The following is a 23,015-nucleotide window of genomic DNA, read 5'->3' on the forward strand; positions in this document are numbered from 1 at the left end:
GTCGAACGTGATGGAGCGAACCTGAATCCGAAGACGAATAAAATCAATTTGCCTTTACATAGATTTTAGTGCGGTTTCCTACAAATTAGAAAAAGAAAATAGATTGAATAGTTTTGGAGGGAGAGAAGAAGAGTTCGTGGGTTTCATTTATTGATGTAAAATTGTAGTGAAACAGTGTCGTCTGTTGCCGAGTAGTTTTTAATTTTTTTCTGGATAATACGTAATAACTAATTTACCCTTCGAACGTGAAATGTAAAAAAAATCGTGGGTGAAACTTTTGGGTACCCTTTTGGACCAAAAGATTGGGTTAAAACCGAAAATACGGGAACTAATCAACGGCGGCAAGTTTTCCCATTATATATAAGATACTAGCTTTCGAACCCATCCTACGAATGGGTGCAATTATATTAAATTATTCTAAAAAATATTAACAACTATGCATAGCTATGAGATATGAAAATTATATTAATCACTCATTCAAATTTCTTGCACCACTCTTTATAAAAAGGAAGCACCAAACCTTGATAAAACCCATCAACTTCTTTTTGTTGTTAGGTTTAATAATAAAAGTTTGATTGAAGTTTTGTGAAAATGCCAAATGTGGCGAAGATAATATTGAAGCTACTTTGATAGCAATGCATTCCCAATCATAATAAAAGAATTATGATAAATACTACTTAAAATGCAAAACTATATTTTTCGAGACATTTATTCCCCCTACATATAATACAAACATGTTTTAGGGTTATTAGTTCAATGCATTTGCATCAAGTTTCTGATTTTTCATTAATTATTCTTTGAGATTAGTTCAATGTAGTACGTTGCATCTAGTTTCCAATTTCTCCTTAATTATTATTTGAGGTTAGTTTATTAATACAGTTGCATCAAGTTTTCGATTTCCCGTTAATTATTATTTAAGGTTAGTTCAGTGCAATTGCATTCACTTTATGATTTCCCGCTAGTTATTCATTAAGGTTAGTTCAGTGCAATTGCATCCACTTTATGATTTCTCGTTAGTTATTCATTAAGGTTAATTCGGTACAGTTGCATCCAATTTTTGATGTTTCATTAATTAGTCTTTGAGATTGGTTCATTGCATTTGCATCCATGTTCCAATCTCCCGTTAATTACTCTTTGAGGTTAGTTCAATACATCTGCATCCAGTTTCTAATTTCCCGCTAATTATTTTTCTAGGTTAGTTAAGTAATTTACAACTTCTAGTTATTTATGCTTTGAGGTCAGTGCGATGCAGTTACATCCGGTTTCCGATTTCTAGTTAACTATTCTTTGAGGTAATTTCAATGCATTTGCATCTAATTTCTGATTTTCCGTTAGTTAATCTCTGATTTTAATTAGTTTATTGCAGTTACATCCAGTTTCTGATTTTTCGTTAATTATTCTTTGAGGTTAGTTCAATGCAGTTGCATCCAACTTTCGATTCCTATTATTTATTTTTTGAAATTAGTTCAATGCAGTTGCATCCAGTTTCCGATTTCTCGTCAATTATTCTTTGCGATTAGTTCAATATATTTGCATCCAATTTCTAATTTCATGTTAATTGTTCTTTGAGGTTAGTTCAATGCATTTGCATCCAGTTTCTGATCTCCCATTAATTATTCTGTGAAATTAGTTTAATGCATTTGCATCCAGTTTCCGATTTCTCGTTTATTATTTGATAAGGTTGTATTTGCATTTAGTTTTCAATTTCCCATTAATTATTGTTTGAGGTTAGTTCAATGAATTTACATCTAGTTTCCGATTTTCCATTAATTATTTCTTAAGATTAGTTAAATGCATTTGCATCCAATTTATTTTTTGATATTAGTTTAGTGCTGTTGCATCCGATTTCCAATTTCCCGTTAATTATTCTTTAATATTAGTTCCACGCATTTGCATCATGTTTCCAATTTGTAATTAATTTTTTTTTAGGTTAGTTCAATGTAGTTGCATCCAGTTTTCAATTTCCTATTAATTTCATCTTTGAGGGTTAGTTCAATGCATTTGCATCCAGTTTCTCATTTCCCGACAATTATTTTTTTATGTTAGTTTGATGTATTTGCATCCAAGTTTTGATTTTCTGTTAATTATTCTTTAAGGTTAATTTAATGTTTGCATTTGCATCCAGTTTATGATTCCCCGTTAAATATTATTTGAGGTTAGTTTGATGCATTTGCATCTAGTTTTCGGTTCCCCATTAATTGTTCTTTCACGTTAGTTTCATTCGGTATTATATATATTTTAAAATATTTGTCATTATTGCTTTGCCATTATTATTTTTTTTATTTTCTATTATATATTTTGTGATGTTATTTTTGTATAATTTAATTTTCTACATATAATTTGTTTTGGTTTGGTATGTAATTTATTTAAGCCCAACGTCCACTTTAACTGAATCTTATTATTCCGCCGAATATATATATATTAGAAATTACATTATAGTGTTGAAAAGTTTTAAATTCATAAATTTAATTTGAATATGTCGTAATTGTTGTGTCCAAAATTGTGATTTTTGGAATTTTTAACTAAGAATAAATGTCTAAATCCCACAGTGGATGGCGCACCAAATCAAAAGGGTTTTAGGAAAATCGTTTTCGGTGGAAACTATTCTTTTTAGCAATTTAGTTTTTTGTCTCATATTTTTTTTTTTTTTTTTGTAATTAGTTATATTATTTAGGAAAAGTTAGAGACTCTATGAAACTCTAGATGTGTTTTTTTTTTTTTTTTGTAATTAGTTATAGTGTTTAGGAAAAGTTATAAACTTTGTGAAACTCTAGATGGGACTGTTTTTTTATTTATATCATACTTTTTTATAATTAGTAATAGAGTTTAGAAAAAAAAATAGAGTTTCTGCAAGTGCTCTAAAAAATAGATTGGTGAGGGTATATCTATAATATATATCTAAAGAATTAGAATATGTCGTAATTATTGTGGTCGGAATTATAATTTTTGGAATTCTTAACTATGAATAAATGTCTAAATCCCATAGTGGATGACGCATCAAATCGAAGGGTTTTAGGAAACAAGAAATTGGTCCCAAGGCCCAATTTTGGGAAAAATGAAGTCTAGAGGACACGGTTTTTTGTGAGTAACTCACAAGGACAAATTTTGGGGAAAAGTAACTCACGAACCCATTATTTCAAAATTAGTAACCCTCAAGGACAAAATAAGTTGACCCCGCCTTTTTGCATGTTATAAAATGTCATTTATACCCTTCTATTAAAATAACCCTCAAGGACAAATGGCCCGGATTTAAAATAAATATTTTCTGATTTTACCCTTTCTGTCATTTTACTATGAACAATGAGTGTTTATACCTTCTGCTGGTGTATGAACAATGATTGTTCATATCCAAATAGATGAATGTACCTTATACAATATATTGATGTATAAATATTGAATGTTCATACCCAAAAGACTATGAACATTGAATGTTCATACGCAATCAATGTTCATACCCAAAGACTATGAACATTGAATGTTCATACCCAAAGGACCAAGGACTATGAACATCGAATGTTCATACCCAAAGGACTATGAACATTGAATGTTCATACCCAATCAATGTTCATACCCAAGGACTATGAACATTGATTGTTCACTATGAACATTGATTGTTCATATCCAAAGACTATGAACATCGAATGTTCATACCCAAAGGACTATGAACATTGAATATTCATACCCAATCAATGTTTATACCCAAGGACTATGAACATTGAATGTTCACTATGAACATCGAATGTTCATACCCAAAGGACCAAGGACTATGAACATCGAATGTTCATACCCAAAGGACTATGAACATTGAATGTTCATACCCAATCAATGTTCATACCCAAGGACTATGAACATTGATTGTTCACTATGAACATTGATTGTTCATATCCAAAGACTATGAACATCGAATGTTCATACCCAAAGGACTATGAACATTGAATATTCATACCCAATCAATGTTTATACCCAAGGACTATGAACATTGAATGTTCATACCCAATCAATGTTCATACCCAAGGACAATGTTCATATCCAAGGACTATGAACATCGAATGTTCATACCCAATCAATGTTCATACCCAAGGACTATGAACATTCAATGTTCATACTAAATACACTGGGTCGTTTCGTCTGGGCCGGGACGTTAATTATTTTGCGACAGGGGCATATTTGACATTTCATCTACCCAATCCATTTTTTATTTTGCGTCAAGGGTATACTTGACCTTTTATCTGCCCGATCCTTGTGAGTTACAAAAATAAAAAGGTGTCCTTGAGAGTTACTTTTTCGGCATTTTTGTCCTTGAGAGTTACTCCCTGTTTAGGAAAATCGTTTTCGGTGGAAACTATTGTTTTTAGCAATTTATTTTTTTTGTCTCATATTTTTTTTTTTCATAATTAGCTATATTGTTTAGGAAAAGTTGAAGTCTGTGAAACTCTAGATAGGATTGTTTTTTCGTAATTAGCTATAGTCGTAATTATTGTGGCCAGAATTGTGATTTTTGGAATCCTAAACTAAAAATAAATGTCTAAATCCCACAGTAGATGGCGCATCAAATCGAAAGAGTTTTGGAAAAATTATTTTCGGTGGAAACTATTGTTTAGGAAAAGTTGGAGACACTGTGAAACTCTAGATGTGATTGTTTTTTTGTAATTAGCTATAATGTTTAGGAAAAGTTATAAACTTTGTGAAACTCTAGATGGGATTGTTTCTTTATTTATATCATACTTTTTTATAATTAGTAATAGAGTTTAGAAAAAACTGGAGTTTCTGCGAGTGCTCTAAAAAATAGATTGGTAAGGGTATAGCTATAATATATATCTAAAGAATTGGAATATATCGTAATTATTGTGGCCGAAATTGTAATTTTTTGAATTCTTAACTATGAATAAATGTCTAAATCCCACAGTGGATGACACATCAAATCGAAAAAGGTTTTAGGAAAATCGTTTTTGGTGGAAACTATTATTTTTAGCAATTTTTTTTTTTGTCTAATATTTTTTTTCATAATTAGCTATATTGTTTAAGAAAAGTTGGTGTCTGTGAAACTCTAAATGGGATTGTTTTTTCATAATTAGCTATAGTGTTTAGGAAAAGTTAAAGACTCTGTGAAACTCTAGATGGGATAGCTTCCTTATTTATATCTTACTTTTTTATAATTAGTAATAGAGTTTAAAAAAAATTAGAGTCTCTGCGAGTGCTCTAAAAAATAGATTGGTAAGAGTATAACTACAATATATATCTAAGGATAAAGATAAATATTTGTTTCTTATTTTATCTCATACTTTTTTTCTTAATTAGCTATGACACGTGGAAACTCTAGAAACGCTTTCTCAATTGAAAAGAGTAGAGCTATAATATATATATATATATACAACTAAAAGTTATAATATCAACACCTAAATATCTACAACGTCAATAATTTCAATTTCAAAAGAAAATGATATAATTAATGATATTTATCCACGACTTCGGATGTGGATACAACACTGTAGTCCACGACTCTATGTACCGACACAATGATTTAATGACAAAAAATTAATGTAACGCATCTTTATATTTATATATATAGAGAGAAAAAAATATGGGGTTGAGTGAATAGTGATTCTGCGTACACGCCCAGCGTATTTTGGTAATTTCACTTTTTAATATAACATTAGCTGGGAGTCGAGCCTTGTTAGCGAAATTACCATTAATCTTCTATATAACAAAGAAAGGAGGAGTGGGACGACAAATTCCACCTCATAAGGTGATATTTGGTCGTGTCACCCCCTCACCATAGTCGCTAGATTGTTTTTCTGGGGTGAGTTAACAAGATTTTTGGGGTGAGTTTAAAAAATATCTCACCTCACCCACCCCACCCAAAAAAAGTGTGGACTGTTTTTGGGCTGAATTTTTATAGGTTGTTGGGCTTTGAAAACATGAGTAGAAGGTGCGCGATCTCGTATTGGTGGGATGCGATACCGCGGTCGCATCGGGGCGGATGTGATGTCGGGCTTCAAAGGTGAGTGTATCCGCGGTCGCATTAATCGGAAACATGAGTCGGGGCAAGGCGTCGCGTATCCGTGTCATCTGGGGATACGGCGTCGGGGCACCGGCGTCGCGATCTGTGCAATACCAGGGGCGAATGCGCGTCGAGGGTGCTGAAAATGCACGTATCTTTGCCGTACCGGGAGCGGATGCATGTCGGGGGCGCCGAAAATGCGCATATTTATGCCATATGGGAGGCGGATGCACGTTGGGGACGCCGAAGGCACGCGTTTCTATATCGTACGGCACGGGCAAATACTATTTTTATAAAAAGAGTCTAGCTACCCCATATGTAGCTTGAATTTCACTTCAAATGGAGCTTGAATAGACTCCTTCAAATGGAGCTACCCCTTTTATGCGTAATTTCACTTTTATAACAGGAGTCGAGCCTTGGTAATACCATTAATGTTCGTCAAGCCTTGTTAGCTAGGAGTCTATATAAATGGTGCGAGGTGTGTCTCAACATCATGCAGTCCTTTGTCGCGGACGTAATAACAAGCAACTGAGACAGAATGATATCCCAGCTAACCCTACTCAGCTTCTCCCCACAATATGTTCCCAAGCCATCAACACTCTTTCTTCCGTTAAGGACTCCAACTTCCTTCTTTAATGGTACATTTCTATACAGATTTCAACTGTTTCGAAAATCAAATTTCAGTTCATACCGTTTTGTGATCGACATGATAATATGATATACACACCTCTCTATATATGTTGTTTTCTACCTTAATCTGCTTGTTTGTTGCATTTTTTTTTCTGGACGTACTCTAAAGTCTACGCTTAACGATAGCATAATGTAGACTTCATCATTTTATATTATATGATTGAACTGCGGGCATGTTTGAGATTATATGCTAGCTGCTGCAGAAGCTGAATATAAGGGCCGGGTTGGTTCGTGGACGATGTTTGGTCGCTTTTTGATTTTGTAGAAACCGCCTGATTTGGGTTCTTCCGTTGCATTCTTGGACGTAGCCTGTAGGTAAGCGTATACATAGTGTGGGCCTAGATCATGGATGTTTGATTGGGTTTGTATAGGCCCACAACTTAAATATCGATGGATGGATAGTTGTTAGTTGGATACCTGCCCTTCGATATGTAGAGTAGCTATAGTAAAAAATTTAGGGTGAACTAGTATTACCCCCCCACTAGATGAGCCAATTAGGATTTCTCCCCCACTAGATGGGAAATTAGGGTCTCCCTCCTAAATACACACAAAAAAATTTCGGTCAACTTTCTTTGACTTTTTTTTTGTGTGTATTTAGGGGGGAGACCCTAATTTCTCATCTAGTGGGGGGGAAATCCTAATTGGCTCATCTAGTAGGGGGGTAATACTAGTTAACCCAAAAATTTATTGTTGAGAAAGTTAGAGGGGAAAAGAATTTCACACTTTCAAAAAATATGTTATACTTCTAATCTTTTATTTTTGAGTTTTATTTTCGACTATGGCTAGTCGAGTGGCTTGCCCCACTGCACAACTGAATGAAGCATGTGACGAGAGCGGGAGTTGTAAACTCGCAATATCAATACGTACACTATCAGTTCCTAACTTCTAAATATGCCAACTACAGAAGCTTCAATTTCAATACTTCGTACTCATTTCAGTACAAATATTTTAATTCGTAGATTTTTTGTTTGTTTGTTATAACATCTATATATATATACATCTTCTTATACTTTCTAAAGAAAAGAGTTACAGGTTTCACTGAGCATTACAATTTTCTTATTTTCTTTTATCAGGTATCTCTAGGGTATGGGCAAGGGAAGCAACAATAAATACAGACTTTCATATAAGTTGTGGTAGTGGTAATGATTTTATCATTTCCTATTTTTATTGAGTATATTTAAAAATAAAACATATAAAGGTAGTAGGGGACAAGCATGCTACAAGGCTACAAGCTACCCACGTTCTTTCTAAATAGCAATTCTGGTCCTTTGAACCAGATACTCGTCAAACCCAGTGGTTATCACACTTATACATTTTTTTCCCTCTACAAGCTATACATATATTCTTCTTCTTCACTTCTCCCTCAGCTCTCTCATGACTCTAGATCTCCTTCGCCCATAATCCTCCTTCTCAACCAAATCCAACCACCCCCCCTCTCTCTCAGCCCCACCCCTCCGCTCACCCCCACTGCATTGCAGTTATTCTAGTATATCTTTTATTCTTATTTTTGGATGAAAGAAAGCCAATGTGTATAAGCATGCTATAAGAATAATTTTCCTTCACTTAAGCATAAAAATAAACTTCCATCGTAACAGGTTCCTCACAATATACTTACGTACAAGCCACCCAACTGCCAGAAAAGGATTTCAAAGCAAACAAAGAAAATGGAATAGCTCAACAGGTCATTAATATATTTTCATACAAAATATATATATGATTTTGCATTGTCTTAACTACCCGGTAAGCTAAACTGATGCCATGATTAAAGGTTTCTGAGTTCAATAACATTGGTGAACAAGTAGAGGTCATTAGGGCGAGGTTACAATCTCTCGACGATGGAGAACTAAGTATCTCGGCTTATGACACAGCATGGGTGGCACTAGTCAAAGATATAAATGGAAATGATGCTCCTCATTTTCCCTCTAGTCTGGAATGGATAGTCAATAATCAATTTCCTGATGGTTCATGGGGCGATAGTTTTTTCTCTGCTTATGACCGTTTAAGATGCACTTTGGCTTGCGTAGTTGCACTCAAAACTTGGAACTGTGACCAAGAGAAATGGGAAAAAGGTAACAATAAGGAATATCACACATGGCTTCATTGGAAATATCCAATCTGGTTTTTTCACACTATTTTATTCTTTTACTAGGAGTGTCCTTTCTTGGACAATATTTGCATAAGCTTAATGATGAAGATCCTGAGCACCAGCCGAGCGGTTTTGAAGTTGCATTTCCTACTCTCATTGAGATGGCTCAGAAATTGGGATTAGAAGTTTTACAGGATCCTACTGTTTTGCAAGATTTATATGCAAAAAGGGAACTTAAATTGAAAAGGTAAGCATTTTTATTTGTATATCCTACTCTCATCAACATTTTTTCTAAGTATTGTAGAATGGGAAATAGAAGGGGGAAATGCCTCCTATATTAATATGTGCAAAACAAAATAGTTTAAACTGTACTACAAAACATGAAACTATATTCACTGTCAAAAAACCAAAATTTAGCTCTGAATACAAAGACCCTCTTCATCTAGTAAAATTAGGTCAGCAATCCACCTTTAAAGACGTTTGATTATATTATTAACTAGCGCATTTGCAACCATATTTACCTTCTCGAAACACACGAGAAATAGGTGCATTAATATTGAAATGCAATTTTTTTATTTCAAAAACTGCTCTCCCTAGTCCCTAGAAACCAAGGCACCACTATTCTTAGCTGAACATCTGTTCTGGCCTTCGAGAAGAGCCAAAGATCCTACCGGCTACCACCACCTTAGCTAGCTAGTGGCAGAAAGAAAAAGGAGCAAAAACAGAACTACATATTTCAGATCAATAATTTCTTGATTTCAGATCAATAAAACTGCACCGTAAGTGTTCATTATAAAAGTTCCTTCCCCTGTTTTTTCCATATCAAAGTAATAGTGCTTAGGGGGACGACAGATATCTTAATCAAAGTTAAGTTAGATCATCAGTAAAGGACGCCTTCTTCTTGTGCTTCAAAAACTACCATCACAGGTTTACATATATATTTTTACAAGCATTTCACGTTTTATATATTGTGATGTAGGATACCAATGGAAGTGCTGCACAACGTACCTACAACGCTACTACATAGTCTTGAAGGAATCCCTGATTTAGACTGGGAAAAGCTTGTCAAGCTGCAACACCCAAATGGTTCATTCCTATGTTCAACATCCTCAACGGCTTATGCTCTCATGCAAACTAAAGATAAGAAGTGTCTGAAATATCTAACAGAAGTAGTTGAGAGATTTAAAGGAGGAGGTAAACTTTAACTGCTACCATTAAATTAATTTTCTGCACTATATTGCTCCTTTGGATTTTGACAAAGGATTTCATTGTATAGCACCACATTGCTACCCAATTGAATTATTCGAACGTCTTTGGATTGTTGACCGCTTGGAGCGCCTAGGAATATCACGATATTTCAAGTCAGAAATCAAAGAGTGCCTTGACTATGTGTACCGGTATGGTAATTATTTACCTGATGAGTATATAAAGTGTACAAACTACTTTGGATTGGCTTTGTACTAGTTCATGTCCTACTTTCCTGACATCACTATTTGGCAGAAATTGGACACCTAATGGAATTAGTTGGTCTCGAGATACTATCGAATTTGATATTGATGACACGTCTATGGGTTTTAGGATGTTACGCTTACATGGTTATGATGTTAATGCAAGTAAGTTGACAAACAGTTTTCATAAGTATTAGAGAATAATACTTGATTTTGATTTGTGCAATGACGATTAAGTTTTCTGTATTTGTTGCAGATGCATTTCAACATTTTGAGAGAGACGGCCAATTCTTTTGTTTCGTTGGACAAACAAGCCAAGGAATTACAGAAATGTTGTTTATACAGAGCTTCTCAAGTTCTATTTCCTAAAGAGCAGATTCTTCAAGAAGCAAAGGAGTTTGCGTCTAAGTTTCTAAGAGAGAAACAGAGTCTTGGACAAGTTTCAGATAGATGGATAATCACAAAGGACTTAGTAGGAGAGGTAATCAGGAAAAAGATCTTTTTGCCTAATTGATTGGTTATTTCTAGACAAGAAGACATCTAACAGAGTAGAGTAATTTTTCATTGAATCTATCAGGTAGATTATAATATGTGTGTTCCATGGTATGCAAACTTACCTCGTATAGAGACAAGGTACTACCTTGACCAGTATGGTGGAGACGATGATGTTTGGATTGCAAAAGTACTATACAGGTAATTGATATTTTCATATACATTATGTGTAGCTCGGCCAGTTGATGTAATAATTTCTGAAGGATGCATGGGCTAAGGCTGACTCCAACCATCCATAAAAATTCACTACAGACTTAATTTTAAAACAATGTGGGAATTTTTTTGACTTCATTAAGATAATCAATAGAACTAAAGTGATCGTATTGACTTGTTGAAGGATGTATAATGTAAGCAACAAGCAATACCTTGAGCTTGCCAAATTGGATTATAATCATTGCCAAAAGATGCATCAAATGGAGTGGGTTGATATCCAAGAGTAAGTCACTTTACCATCATTTTGTCAATGAATAAACCATGGCCCAAAATATCGCCGAGATATCCGATATCTCGCCGATATATCTCGGTAAATTGGTACACCGATATCGATATTTCCGATATATATCCACCGAATATTAAACCCCTTTTTTTCCGAGATATATCGGAATTTCCGATATGAAAGTTTATATCGCCGATATAATCGATATTTCCGAGATAATCGATATATATCAGTTGACTTTTTGACCAATTATTAATAACTTAATATTGAAATTTCCGATATATCCGAGATATATCGGCGAGATATCCGAGATATCCGATATTTTAGAAAATGATATATCCGATATAAAAACCGATATATTAACCGATATCGAAATTTTGGGCCTTGGAATAAACAATGCTAAAATGTAAAAAAAAAAAAATTACAAACTTCATGCAGATGGTATGAAGAGTTCAATCTGAGAGATTTCGGGATTAGTAAAGATGAACTACTCAAAGCCTACTTCCAAGCAGTGTCTAGTATATTTGAGCCAGAGCGAGCAACTGATCGACTTGCCTGGGCTCGGTCCACAGTACTGGTGAAAGCTGTTTCCTTTTACTTCAAGGCAATCTCGATTGAGCAACAAAAAACTTTCATAGAAGATTTTTATTATAGTAGTGTCCATAGTAACGACAGGTACATCAATTATAAGGTGCTCTTATCATCTAACCACAATTTCAAGGATATAACACTTGGAGATACTAAACTAGTTTTGGTTGCAGGAAATTGGATACCAATGGAATTAGGAATGAACTTGTAGAGGTCATACTCAAAACCTTGAGTGATGTCGGATTCAAAATCCAAGAGGTGCACGGGACAGAAGTAGACCACATTCTTAAGAATTTTGTAAGTGCATGTACTGTCCCTTGACAGCAACCCGAAGCTATTATGATTATTTATCTAACCTCCTTTTTACTTCAATTTACAGTGGAATGCATGGCTGTGGAATTCGCAAATTCAAGAAGACAGGTACCTTGTCCCTAACAATGAAGCAGAGCTCTTAGTGTGTACTCTGGAGTTGTGCGCTGACCTGTACTCATTAGATCTCACATCTCAACCCGAGTATGTCTACTTCACAAGCTTAACCAATAAAATATGCAACAGCCTTCATCAAAACCAAAACTTCAAGGTTAGAGCTTATACTATTTCTTATTCTGCTTATTTATTATTTTTTTGCATATTATATATTTATGTAGAGGAAAATTTTGGACCCTTTATGATTAAAATTACTTTGCACCGTACCCCTAGGCTGGATGGAAGGAAAACAACAACGAGGAAATGACTATCGACCAACCAATGGAATCAGTACAACTAGATATGCAACAGCTTTTACAGCATGTACTGAAGAGAGATGGTGGATTACATCCGGAGATTAAATGGACATTTTTAACTGTGGCAAAGAGCTACTACTACACTGCCCACTGTGAGCCTACGACCATTAACCGCCATATTTCCAAAGTACTATTTGACGCAGTACTTTGATGTTGTTACAGAACAGTTCAAGGTAAACTGATTCAAAGGTTTTGGTTGTGTTTCCTTCGCTGTAAACCTTGTACTTGATAGCAGGGTGTAATGTGAGTAAACTGTAAAATGTCACAATAAATTTCTTTTGTACTAGATGCAGAATATAATCCTCATTATCAAATTATGTAATAGTTGAAGTAGACTCCATCAGAAATTTAAAATTACCACTAGCTGCAAAGTTTTGAGGATATCCTTTCCATGATCTTGGGTTATGAGCAAGAATCGTCCTGCCCCTCAATGTAAAGACTTGAACCCGAGACCTCTTATAAACCTGAGCACTGATACCATGTTAAATTGTTAATTTCTCCATAAGCTCGAACTTATGTGAAGGGTCAATTCTATTAATATGAGAGGAGGCTTGGGAGAGAAATAGGCAGGACACACCTAAAAATTGGGGTGGAATAATCTCAACATTTAGTTTATTTTTTCTTTTATTTTGGTTCATGCCAAGATCTATGCTAAAGGTATATTTTGTCGAAGAATGAAAACAAGATGGATTGTACATTTTGCTTACTTATGTTGCATGTTGAAAAATGTAAATCAACCTACTCCCTTCCCACTGAAAGCTAGAACTGTGTATTTTCTGTAAGGCTGTAAACTGGACTCCATTTAGTTTTATATATTAATCGACTTGATATATGAACCAAAAGTAAATTTGATTAAAACATGGTGGCATGAATATAATGTAGGGTTAACTAGTATTACCCCCACTAGATGAGCCAATTAGGATTTCCCACTTACTAGATGGGAAATTAGGGTCTCCCTAAAACACACAAAAAAAGTCAAAGTGGGTTGACCAAAAAAATTTTGTGTGTATTTAGGGGGGAGACCCTAATTTCCCATCTAGTAGGGGGGAAATCCTAATTGGCTCATGTAGTGGGGGGGTAATACTAGTTCACCCTATAATGTATTGGGAACACTGCTCCTCATAATAAGGCAAAGCAATAAGACAGTAGTACGTACTATAAATTTAATTTGGTGTGGACGACCTTATCAAAGTGCATATATGTTTAGAAGATTCCATTTAACTGAAAACAAAAAGTTCGAAGAAATTTTGAATCTATCTTTACCAAGTAATGCCAAAACATAAGATGTAAATGTTTTTCAGAGGCTTGCTAATCTTGTATTAATTTATCAAAAGTGTGTGGATTTTGTTGCACTATTGTGCATTTGTGCAATTAAACAAAAGGATTCTTTTGTAACTATGAGAAAACGCGGATTTATCTTAGGAAGGAAGGATCATTCAAAGAATGTTAAGAACATCATGACTGATAAGTACTCAAAAAGTGTATTTTAACCCTCAGTTATACCTCTTGTTTATCCATCTTATTAAACTAATAATACTTGTAAGTTGTGTTTTATAATTTTATAGGTGAAAAAGAGAGTTTTGCCAAATATTAGAGTTAAAGGGGCAAAAAGGAGCAATTTAGAGCATTAAGGATCACATGAGAGCTCATAGATAATTATGAAGAAGACCCAAGGTTTTAAAACTATGAGAAGATAGGACTTGGACCTGTTTTAGAGCTTACTTAGAAGCCTAAGGCAAAAAGACCAGTTACTTGGACCAAAGCCCGCAAAAGAGGAATGAATGATGGAACAAAAGAGGAAAACAGACTCCTGCGTCTGGGACGCATGGATTCATACTATCTCATGCGTCGAGACGCATGGAACAGACTGATCAGCAACTCCACCTCTTAACGCTTTTGGAAACGAAGATGAAATATGAAGGAGGTCGATATGTAATAGGAAATTAGGTCCAAAATCCCATGTTTTGAGATGTTTCTAGAGCTCATTGTAACCCCTATAAATAGAGCACCTCAATGCCAGTTGTAATTGCCAATTCACATTGCTTGGATTTTGTCTCCAAGATGAATTAGGGATATTAAAAGCGCAAATATCTTCTGGCTGTGATGGTGGTTGTTCGTAGGCAATGGGACAATGAAAATAGGAATGATCAAGACTAAAACAGAAATTACAACGAGGAGAGTTGGTATTCATGACTGGAGTGGGTTTCACTTCTTGTTTATACACAGAGAGGACATCGACCTTTCGAATGAGGGATTCAATTAAAATTCTAAGTTCAGGATCTGGTTTTACCTCAAACATACTGGCTACCTTAGCTATAGACGAAGAAGGGGTGGAGTGGGAGTAATCGTTACCTCCCTAGTTGTTGCTTTTCTTGGATTGATCATCTAAGAAGTTATAAGTATTTGTGTCTCCTTTACTTAGGAAATTACCTCCATTCATGATGTCTAAAGTCTCCTGGTGTTGAGATAAACCTTTGAAAAAGGCACGAACAAGTGTGTCTTTTCCAAGGTTATGATGAGGACACTCTACTAGAAGATCGGTGAAATGATTCCAAGCCTCAGAAAAAGATTCATGTGGCTTTTGGCGAAAGAAATGAATATTTTGAAGCATTTCGTCAGTCTTCTGTGGTGGGTAGAATTGTTCCATAAATAACTCAACTAGTTTTTCCCATGTGTCGACAGAGTTCGGGTTTTGTGATGTTAACCAAGAAGTTGTTTTGTCAGCTAGGGTGAAGGGAACCACCCTAAGCTTTATTTATTCAGGTCTTACGTTAAGATGATGAAATATAGTAAGAATTTGTTGTATCCTACATAAGTGTTTTTTTTTTGAAGCAGCTAGAGGTTAGGCAGACCTCGACCTGTATTAATAAAAATCATGTTCTCAAGTACAGTTTCCCTTGTGCATCCTCCTTTACAATATCTGATAGTGCATAGTCTACAGGAGGCAGGAAATACAAAATAGAATCCTCATGTTCCTTACTCAGCTTAGAGAAGTAGTCGGCCACTCGATTTGCTTCCCTGAACACATGCTTGAAATCTACCCATTCAAACTGTTGTTTCAAACAGCCGATAGCAGCCACTATGTTAAGGCAGTACCAAGGCGGCTCCTCTATACCAGTAATAGCTCCTATTGTACCCTTTGAGTCTGTGCATACACTAATTCGTATCGCTCCTATCTGAAGTGTTCCCTTCATTCCAGCCTCAACTACTAACAACTCCTGGGTGATTACTAATCTTTTAGTCGAACTCCCTGTAAAAGCAAGCTTGACGGCACCAACCTCATCTCTGATAACACCGCCAAATCCATTAACATCTTCTGATACAGACTCATCCGTGTTGACTATTAAATCACCTAGCTGCGGCTTAGACCATTTGCACCATATAGGGGCGCGTGAAGTGTATTGAACTTGAATACTGATCCTGTCAAGTAGAACCTTGGCAGCCACTGTTTCAGGCACTTCGGTCAGATAGTTTGAAGATAAGTCTTCATCTCCTTCTTGATCTTCTCACATACTTGTGCCTCTGAGTGTCTTTTATGCTGGAATCTCCTCAAATGCCTCTCTATCCAAATGGCATATATAGTGGCAGAAGTTACTGCTCTAGTAATTTCAGATTCGAGAGAGGCATTTCGACATATCCTTAGGATACTATACCACTCGGCAGTTGACGCTCTCACCTGCGTGTTCAATCCCAGCCAACCTTTCACCCGACCAAACATCTTTAGTATATGGGCAATCAAAGAAGAGGTGTTTGGAATGCTCCCTGGAAGCATTGGAGAAGCCACATATCGAGTGGTGGATAATTTTCTTCTTAACCAGCCGATCCTGGGTGGGTAAGCAATTCGCAAATAACTGCCAACCAGTAAAAGAATGTTTCGGTATAACCAACTTACCCCAAACCACTCGATGCCATTTAACTTTTGGTCTGAGCTGCTTTAGTGACATGTACGTTGATTTAACCGTGAATCTGCCTGTAGAAGTCAGTGTCCAGATGACTTGGTCCTGCTGTAGCAAATGGTTTATTTCAGTGCCTTCAATCTTCTTTTTCAAAGCACTATTTGGCAGACTAGAGACAAGGTGGTTCCAATTACCATCAGAAATGAGAACACTAACCAAAGCAGTGTAAGGGACATGTAGCAGTTGAACTGCTTCAGCCCATTTTATGAGAGGAGTGTCATGGCACCAAGGGTCATGCCATACATATGTTTGCTCACCTCTCGCTATCTGGTGCCAAATAGCTTCTGTGCAGCTTTGCGATTCTTTAGGACATTCCTCCAGACCCAATAACAGTCTGCTGGGATTTCCATCGTCCAGAAGTGTTGCTTCCTGACATGATGTTCAACTATCTATTTGACCCATAAAGAGTCCTCGTAGCTGGCAATCTTGAACACAAGGCCACAGTAGGCAACCTTATTCCACATGCTGGGGTCCACAATTCCCAATCCTCCCTGTTCTTTATCCATTCTAATGAGTGAGTGGCTAGCATGGTGCATCTTCGGTGTCATGTCTGGTCCTGCCCATAGGAATCGATTACAAATCTTAGCAATATCCCTCAAAGTTTTTTTGGGTAAAACAAACGTTCGAGCCCAGTAAACATGAAGAGATGATAAGACTGATTGAATCAATTGGAGCCTTCCCGCATGAGTGAGCAATTTATTCTTCCAATTAGATATCTTCTTGGTGACCATTTCTGTCAGAGGCAGGCATTCTTTGATACCCATTCTTGCTGCAGTGAGTGGCAATCCTAGATTAGTTACAGGGGGATGTACCAGCTGCACTTCCATAATATCCACCAATTCCTGAGCTTCGTGATTACTCATGCTTCCAGCAAGGAGGGTAGTCTTCTGTCTACTTAGCTTCAGACCAGTGCACTCAGAAAAATCATCAATAGTCTTCTTCACTGCCCTCACTGTCTTTTCATCCCCTTTACAGAACACCAAGACATCATCTGCAAAACGCAGATGCGTAATGCCTAGTTTCTTACATTTAGAGTGGTAAGGAAATTCTTTTGCCATAACACTCCGGTTCAGCATTCCACCAAGTACCTCCATGACAAGGACAAATAAGTAAGGTGATATGGGGTCCCCTTGTCTGAGTCCCCTACATCCAGCAAAGTAGCCCTGCGGTGTACCATTAACTATAATAGAATAGAATGGTGAGAAATAGCACATCTTTGTCCACTCAATGAACTTCTCATGGAATCTGAATCTTGCCATTACTTTCTCAATAGTTTGCCAACTGACTGTATCATATGCTTTGGTAATATCAATCTTGATGGAGCATATTTTAGTCCCATGTGCTCAATTATAACTTCTGATAAGCTCATGAGCCAGCAGCAGGTTGTCTTGGATCGATCTGCTAGGGATGAACGCCGATTGTTGCATGGAAATGATGTCCGGCATATACGGCTTCATTCTATTAGTGAGTAGTTTAGATGCACACTTATAGATGACATTGCAACAGGCAATAGGTCTGAACTCTTCTACTCTTGAAGGAGTTGCACATTTAGGGATGAGACAGATGTGGGTAAAGTTGACTCCTTTATTAATAGTCTTCAATGCAAACACAGAAGTAACAGCTTTGACAAACTCTTCCTTCACATGCTGCCAGTTTTTTTTGAAGAAAAATGCATTGAAGCCATCAGGCCCTGGGGCCTTGTTATCTTCCATATCAAACAAAGCTAGCTGTACTTCTGCCTCAGTAAAATCTTGCACCATAAGCTCTGCCTCATTTGTAATGAGCACCCTTGGGAAGTGGAGATCCTCCAGGATTGCAACGTCACATAGAACAGGGGCAGGCTGTCCCAACAAGCCTTTGTAGTAGTCAACAAATGCTTCTGATACTCCCACATGACCTTCCCTTCTAACCCCAGTAGGATCTTGGATTGCCCATATAAGATTCCTGCCTTTTCTCTCTTTAAGCATCTTGTGGAAAAATTCAGTGCATTTATCCCCGTACTTCATCCAATCACATTTGGTTCTATGTCGGAGATCCTCCCCTTCCATAATAATAAGCTGACAAAGAGTGGTTCTAGCTTCCTTCTCTCGTATGCATAACAGACTATCCATAGGATTGCTTTGTTGAGCTTTCTGGATGCTCTTGAGCTCTTTCCTTGCTGCTTCTGTCTGCTTAGTTAAATCCGAACAGTAGAATTTTGCCCATCCTTTTAGCTTACTCTTCAGCTTCTTAAGTTTTTGGGTTAGGATGTACATGGGGCACCCATACACTACTTCATTCTAGCTTTCCAGAAACGTGGCCAAAAAATCAGGATGTAGAATCCAAAAGTTGCTAAACCTGAAAGGGAGACTTGCAGAGACATTATTCAAGATAGAAATGATAATAGGTGAGTGGTCAGACGTGCCTGGTGGCAAGAATTCAGCAAAAGAGAAGGAAAATGAAGAGCTCCAAGAGCTATTTACCAAGCACCTATCAATTTTAGACCACTTCCTGGCAAAGTTGGTCCAAGTGTAGAAACCCCTGGTAGCTTTGATATCATATAGTTCGGCTTAAACAAGACAGTCATAAAAGGGGCCTGTCTCCCGAGCATGCACTGCCTCACCTCCAATACGTTCAAAGGAGTACAACACATTGTTAAAGTCCCCAGCAACACACCACTCACCCTGAACTCCATAATGGATAGAGCAAATATCTCTCCATAATCTTAGTCTGTCAGCACTTGAGTTGCTGGCATATACCACAGTTAAGAATAACGATTGCATAGTAGGTAACAGCTCAACCTTACAGTGAATAAGTTGCTCCGTTTCCATAATTTTCACCAAGGAGATAATGCCCGGATCCCATGATAGCCAAACTCGACCACTTGGACTACTGATGTAATTGTTAACAAAAGCCCATGAAGGGCAACAGATGTTGCTGATAGCCTAAAACTTCTCAATCTTGACTTTAGTTTCCAACATACCAAAAATGCACAATTTATTTACATTTCTAAAACTATTCATGTATCTAGCTTTATTAGTGTCATTGAGTCCCCTCACATTCTAGATAGCAATCTTCGTCATTACTATTGTTTGTGTTTCCCTTTCCTACTCGAGCCCTTGTTCTTTCCCTTTCCATTTTTACTGGAGTTGTCCTTAGCCTGTGACCTTGTTATTACTTGCAGAGGAATGACAGCTGATGTGGCTTCTTGCTGTGGCTGCTCGTTATTAAAGAGATCCTTTTCTGGTTCAAAAAGGTCGACTTCAATGATTCCATCTTCTAACACTGTTGTTTCATAAACTACTTGCTTATCCCGAAACTGCGATTCTTCAACAGATGTCGGGACTTCACTATGAATGATCAACTCATTACTCTGTATAAGATCTTCTACTGTGTTTTGGAGGATGGCAAATCTACCTCCACTAACATCCAATGCAGGGAGCTGCTACCGTGTTACTAGTCTCAGGGATGGATTCAACTATTACATCCGTTGTGCTTCCCTGCATACTAGCGTTAGCTCCAGCTAAAGGGATTATCGCTCCCACATTTGGCCCCTTAGTTCCTACGCTTAGGGTACTTTCAGCGTGAGTACAGCCCACATAAGGAACTATAACCCTGCTATCATTACCACCTGTCAAGCTCACATCTGCAGTAGTAGTAGCCACCACTACTTCTCCTTCTGCCCCTACTCCATATTCTTCTGTCTGCTACCTCATGGTATCTCCTTCATGAGGACACTCTTGATCAGTAGTGTCTTCATTTGTTTGTGCATGGCCGTTCTATGGTGTGTTTCGTCTTCTCCAAACTCGAGCATTTCTTCCATTACACTTGTCATCTGTGTGCCCAAATCGGTTACATTTTGAACAGGATACTGGCCTCCATGGGTATTCAAGTGGGACAACAACATCTCGATTTCCTGCTTTCACTGTAATGACCTCCTTGTAATCATGATTCACAGGGAATTCAATGCAAAACCGAGCAAATGAAAGTCTTTTCCATTGTGCGGTTGCAGCATCCATAAACATAGGTGTCCCTCCTATTAGACTCGCTAGGTATGACAACCTATCAAACGTCCACATTTCCTTAGGAACATCCATCAACTTGACCCAGACCGGTGCCGAAGCCACCTTATTTCTGTAATTATCCACTTCCAGTGTCCAAGCTTTAACAACAAACACTTTACCAGCTATAAACATAGGACCTTCTTCTAGTACCATTTGTCGATCTTCGGTGCTAGTGAAGCTAATATAAAACAACTCCTTGTCAGTGGTAATTTCAAATGAACCCTTTAACTTCCACTTCTTCTCCAGAAACTCCTTAACCATTAGGAACGGCAGTCTAGAGTCCAGAAAATACCCCACCAAATATTCATCCCACTGTTGAATACTTCTATCAGTTCTTGGGGGAATTGCTCTACTCCATCAACAATGACAGGTGTGAAAGATTTAAATGCTACAGTCGTGTCTTGAGCACCATTTCTATTAAACAACGCACTCCATGAATTTGGTAAGTTTCCAGCTTGTCTATTCATATTTGACGACTGCTGAGGGTTGCTATATGAGGCTATGATGACGAGGGAGGATCAGAGTCATGAAGCTCTTAAAGTCCTTTAAACTTGCAATGTTCACAGTGAAGGATTTTACCATAAAAGGAATGAAACTGAAGTCAAGTTTGGAAAAGCGAGGGAAAACTCTGCGTTTTAACTAAAAAAGGAAGGGAGAGGTGTATCGGATCACATTAGCAACTTAAGTTATGTTGCTACCAATCGCCCTAAGAAAGGACCCCATGTTCTAAAGAAATAAAATGTTAATGATAAGTGTTGATAAGGCTTCTCATGGTCTAAACTATGAAAAACTAGTAGCAGATTAAATATATTAGGGGGGATTCTAAAATCTCCTATTGTATCTACAAGAATTATGCAGGACTCAGGCTTGTAAAAGTCAGAGAGGGGTCTCTCTATTTCTTCACCCATTGTTACAAATATAGTGGTGGTGAGTGTAGGTGGTGTGGGTGTGTTGTTGTGTGAATTTCTAGGTAGACGATAGTTTTTGTGTCTACGATAAACTAATACGGCAGATTTATGCACACCAGATCTTAATCTCATACAAATTTTAAGTATAATATGCAATCAACCTAAGAAGCATGCAAAACTAGCCTGATTATTGCTAGAAATATAATCCTCTTACGGCAGATGCGAAGATGTAAATAGGTGTAACCTGGAGCATCCTTGCTACGCGTATAAATAGTGCCTTCAACAGCCTTGAAGCACGTCTATTGCTACTATAACACTTATACGAGTATTGGTCCAGGTCCACGGTGTGGATTGTGAAGTCCTGTAAAAAACTTAACCTGGTCAGTATTACCTAGAGGGTGGGTGCGCTCTCTAACAGGCAAATTTGGGCGCGAGGTGCGCTGTATGTTAAGTATAAAGGTTAGAATTTTTACTGTGGGCTTCGTGTTGGGCCTGGATGTCAGGCCTGTGGTCAGATGGTGAAACGAGCTTTGGTAATGGCTGGGCTTACTAATTTTACTACTAAATTCTTTTCAAACCAACGGCCAGGCCACTTTTGAATTGAGGGAGGTTGTCCGTGCATGCACGTTCCTTAATTAAATAACCTCAATCCTTTAAGTTTTCTAGACACCCTATAGTATGAAAAATTAATTATGAAATAGTGTAGTTGGTGGGCATATGAGTATTGTACTATTCAACTTTGGAGTGCGGGGCGCACTCTAGACATGCAATTTAAAGGCACGGGCGCACTCTCAAGTAAGTACAGTAGCTTGAATTTTTTTTCAGATAAGTCACTATGGTGCAATAAGCTAGATTCTCAACTCGTATGCACTCAGACAATTTTCAAAAACAATACGAACTAGTAAAAACAGTTAAGGTTTTGAAAAACAATGAACACTTTTTTTTGTATTCTAAACACTCGATACGTAAACAAACAAGATGGCCAACAGTGCCATTTGGTATTAGGGTAAATGAAAACTAGAAGTGGAAACAGTGTTTAAACATTACTACTCATGCATATCAAGATAATAATATACTCTCACATGTCATGTGATATAGGGAGTAATCGTGTTCGATCCACTCTTGTTTGCATGTATTTAATACGAATCTAGAATAAATAAAGCTATTATTCACTAATGAGAGTAATATTAGGCTATAAAAACAGTAAACTAAATATGCTAAAACAGTGATTTACGATGAGAAAAAGATATAGAGATGGATAATCCACCACACAATTCGATTGACTATTAATTTAGTTGTCGAATTTCTTGTTTTGATCCTTAGTAAACACCAAGTTATCTATAATCATGGCTTCACTAGCATGAGAGATTAGCACCCCCCACAAATCTCTTTGATAGGGTTTCTAATCTCTAGTTCACCATTATAAGATTCATCTCTAAACTCTCTCAATGATGAACTTGAAGCACTTTAACTAACGACTACTCACTACAACAGAACATGTTTTTAGCAGCGCCATACCCCATCG

General features: G+C 36.9%; 1 pseudogene across 1 annotated transcript; it reads left to right on the plus strand.

The window, feature by feature from the left end:
• The first annotated feature begins 6,447 nt into the window (after positions 1 to 6,447).
• On the plus strand, positions 6,448 to 12,964 carry LOC147482571 (ent-copalyl diphosphate synthase 1-like; annotated as a pseudogene). Its single transcript, XR_015206581.1, has 15 exons — positions 6,448 to 6,639; positions 7,765 to 7,830; positions 8,287 to 8,372; positions 8,460 to 8,760; positions 8,841 to 9,024; positions 9,757 to 9,971; positions 10,054 to 10,174; positions 10,278 to 10,390; positions 10,482 to 10,706; positions 10,803 to 10,918; positions 11,115 to 11,213; positions 11,652 to 11,888; positions 11,975 to 12,098; positions 12,181 to 12,381; positions 12,501 to 12,964. The product of XR_015206581.1 is annotated as an ent-copalyl diphosphate synthase 1-like (transcript).
• The last annotated feature ends 10,051 nt before the right edge of the window (positions 12,965 to 23,015 follow it).

This window comes from Coptis chinensis, chromosome 8 (genome assembly GCF_015680905.1).
Source record: "Coptis chinensis isolate HL-2020 chromosome 8, ASM1568090v1, whole genome shotgun sequence".
Lineage (NCBI taxonomy): Eukaryota > Viridiplantae > Streptophyta > Magnoliopsida > Ranunculales > Ranunculaceae > Coptis > Coptis chinensis.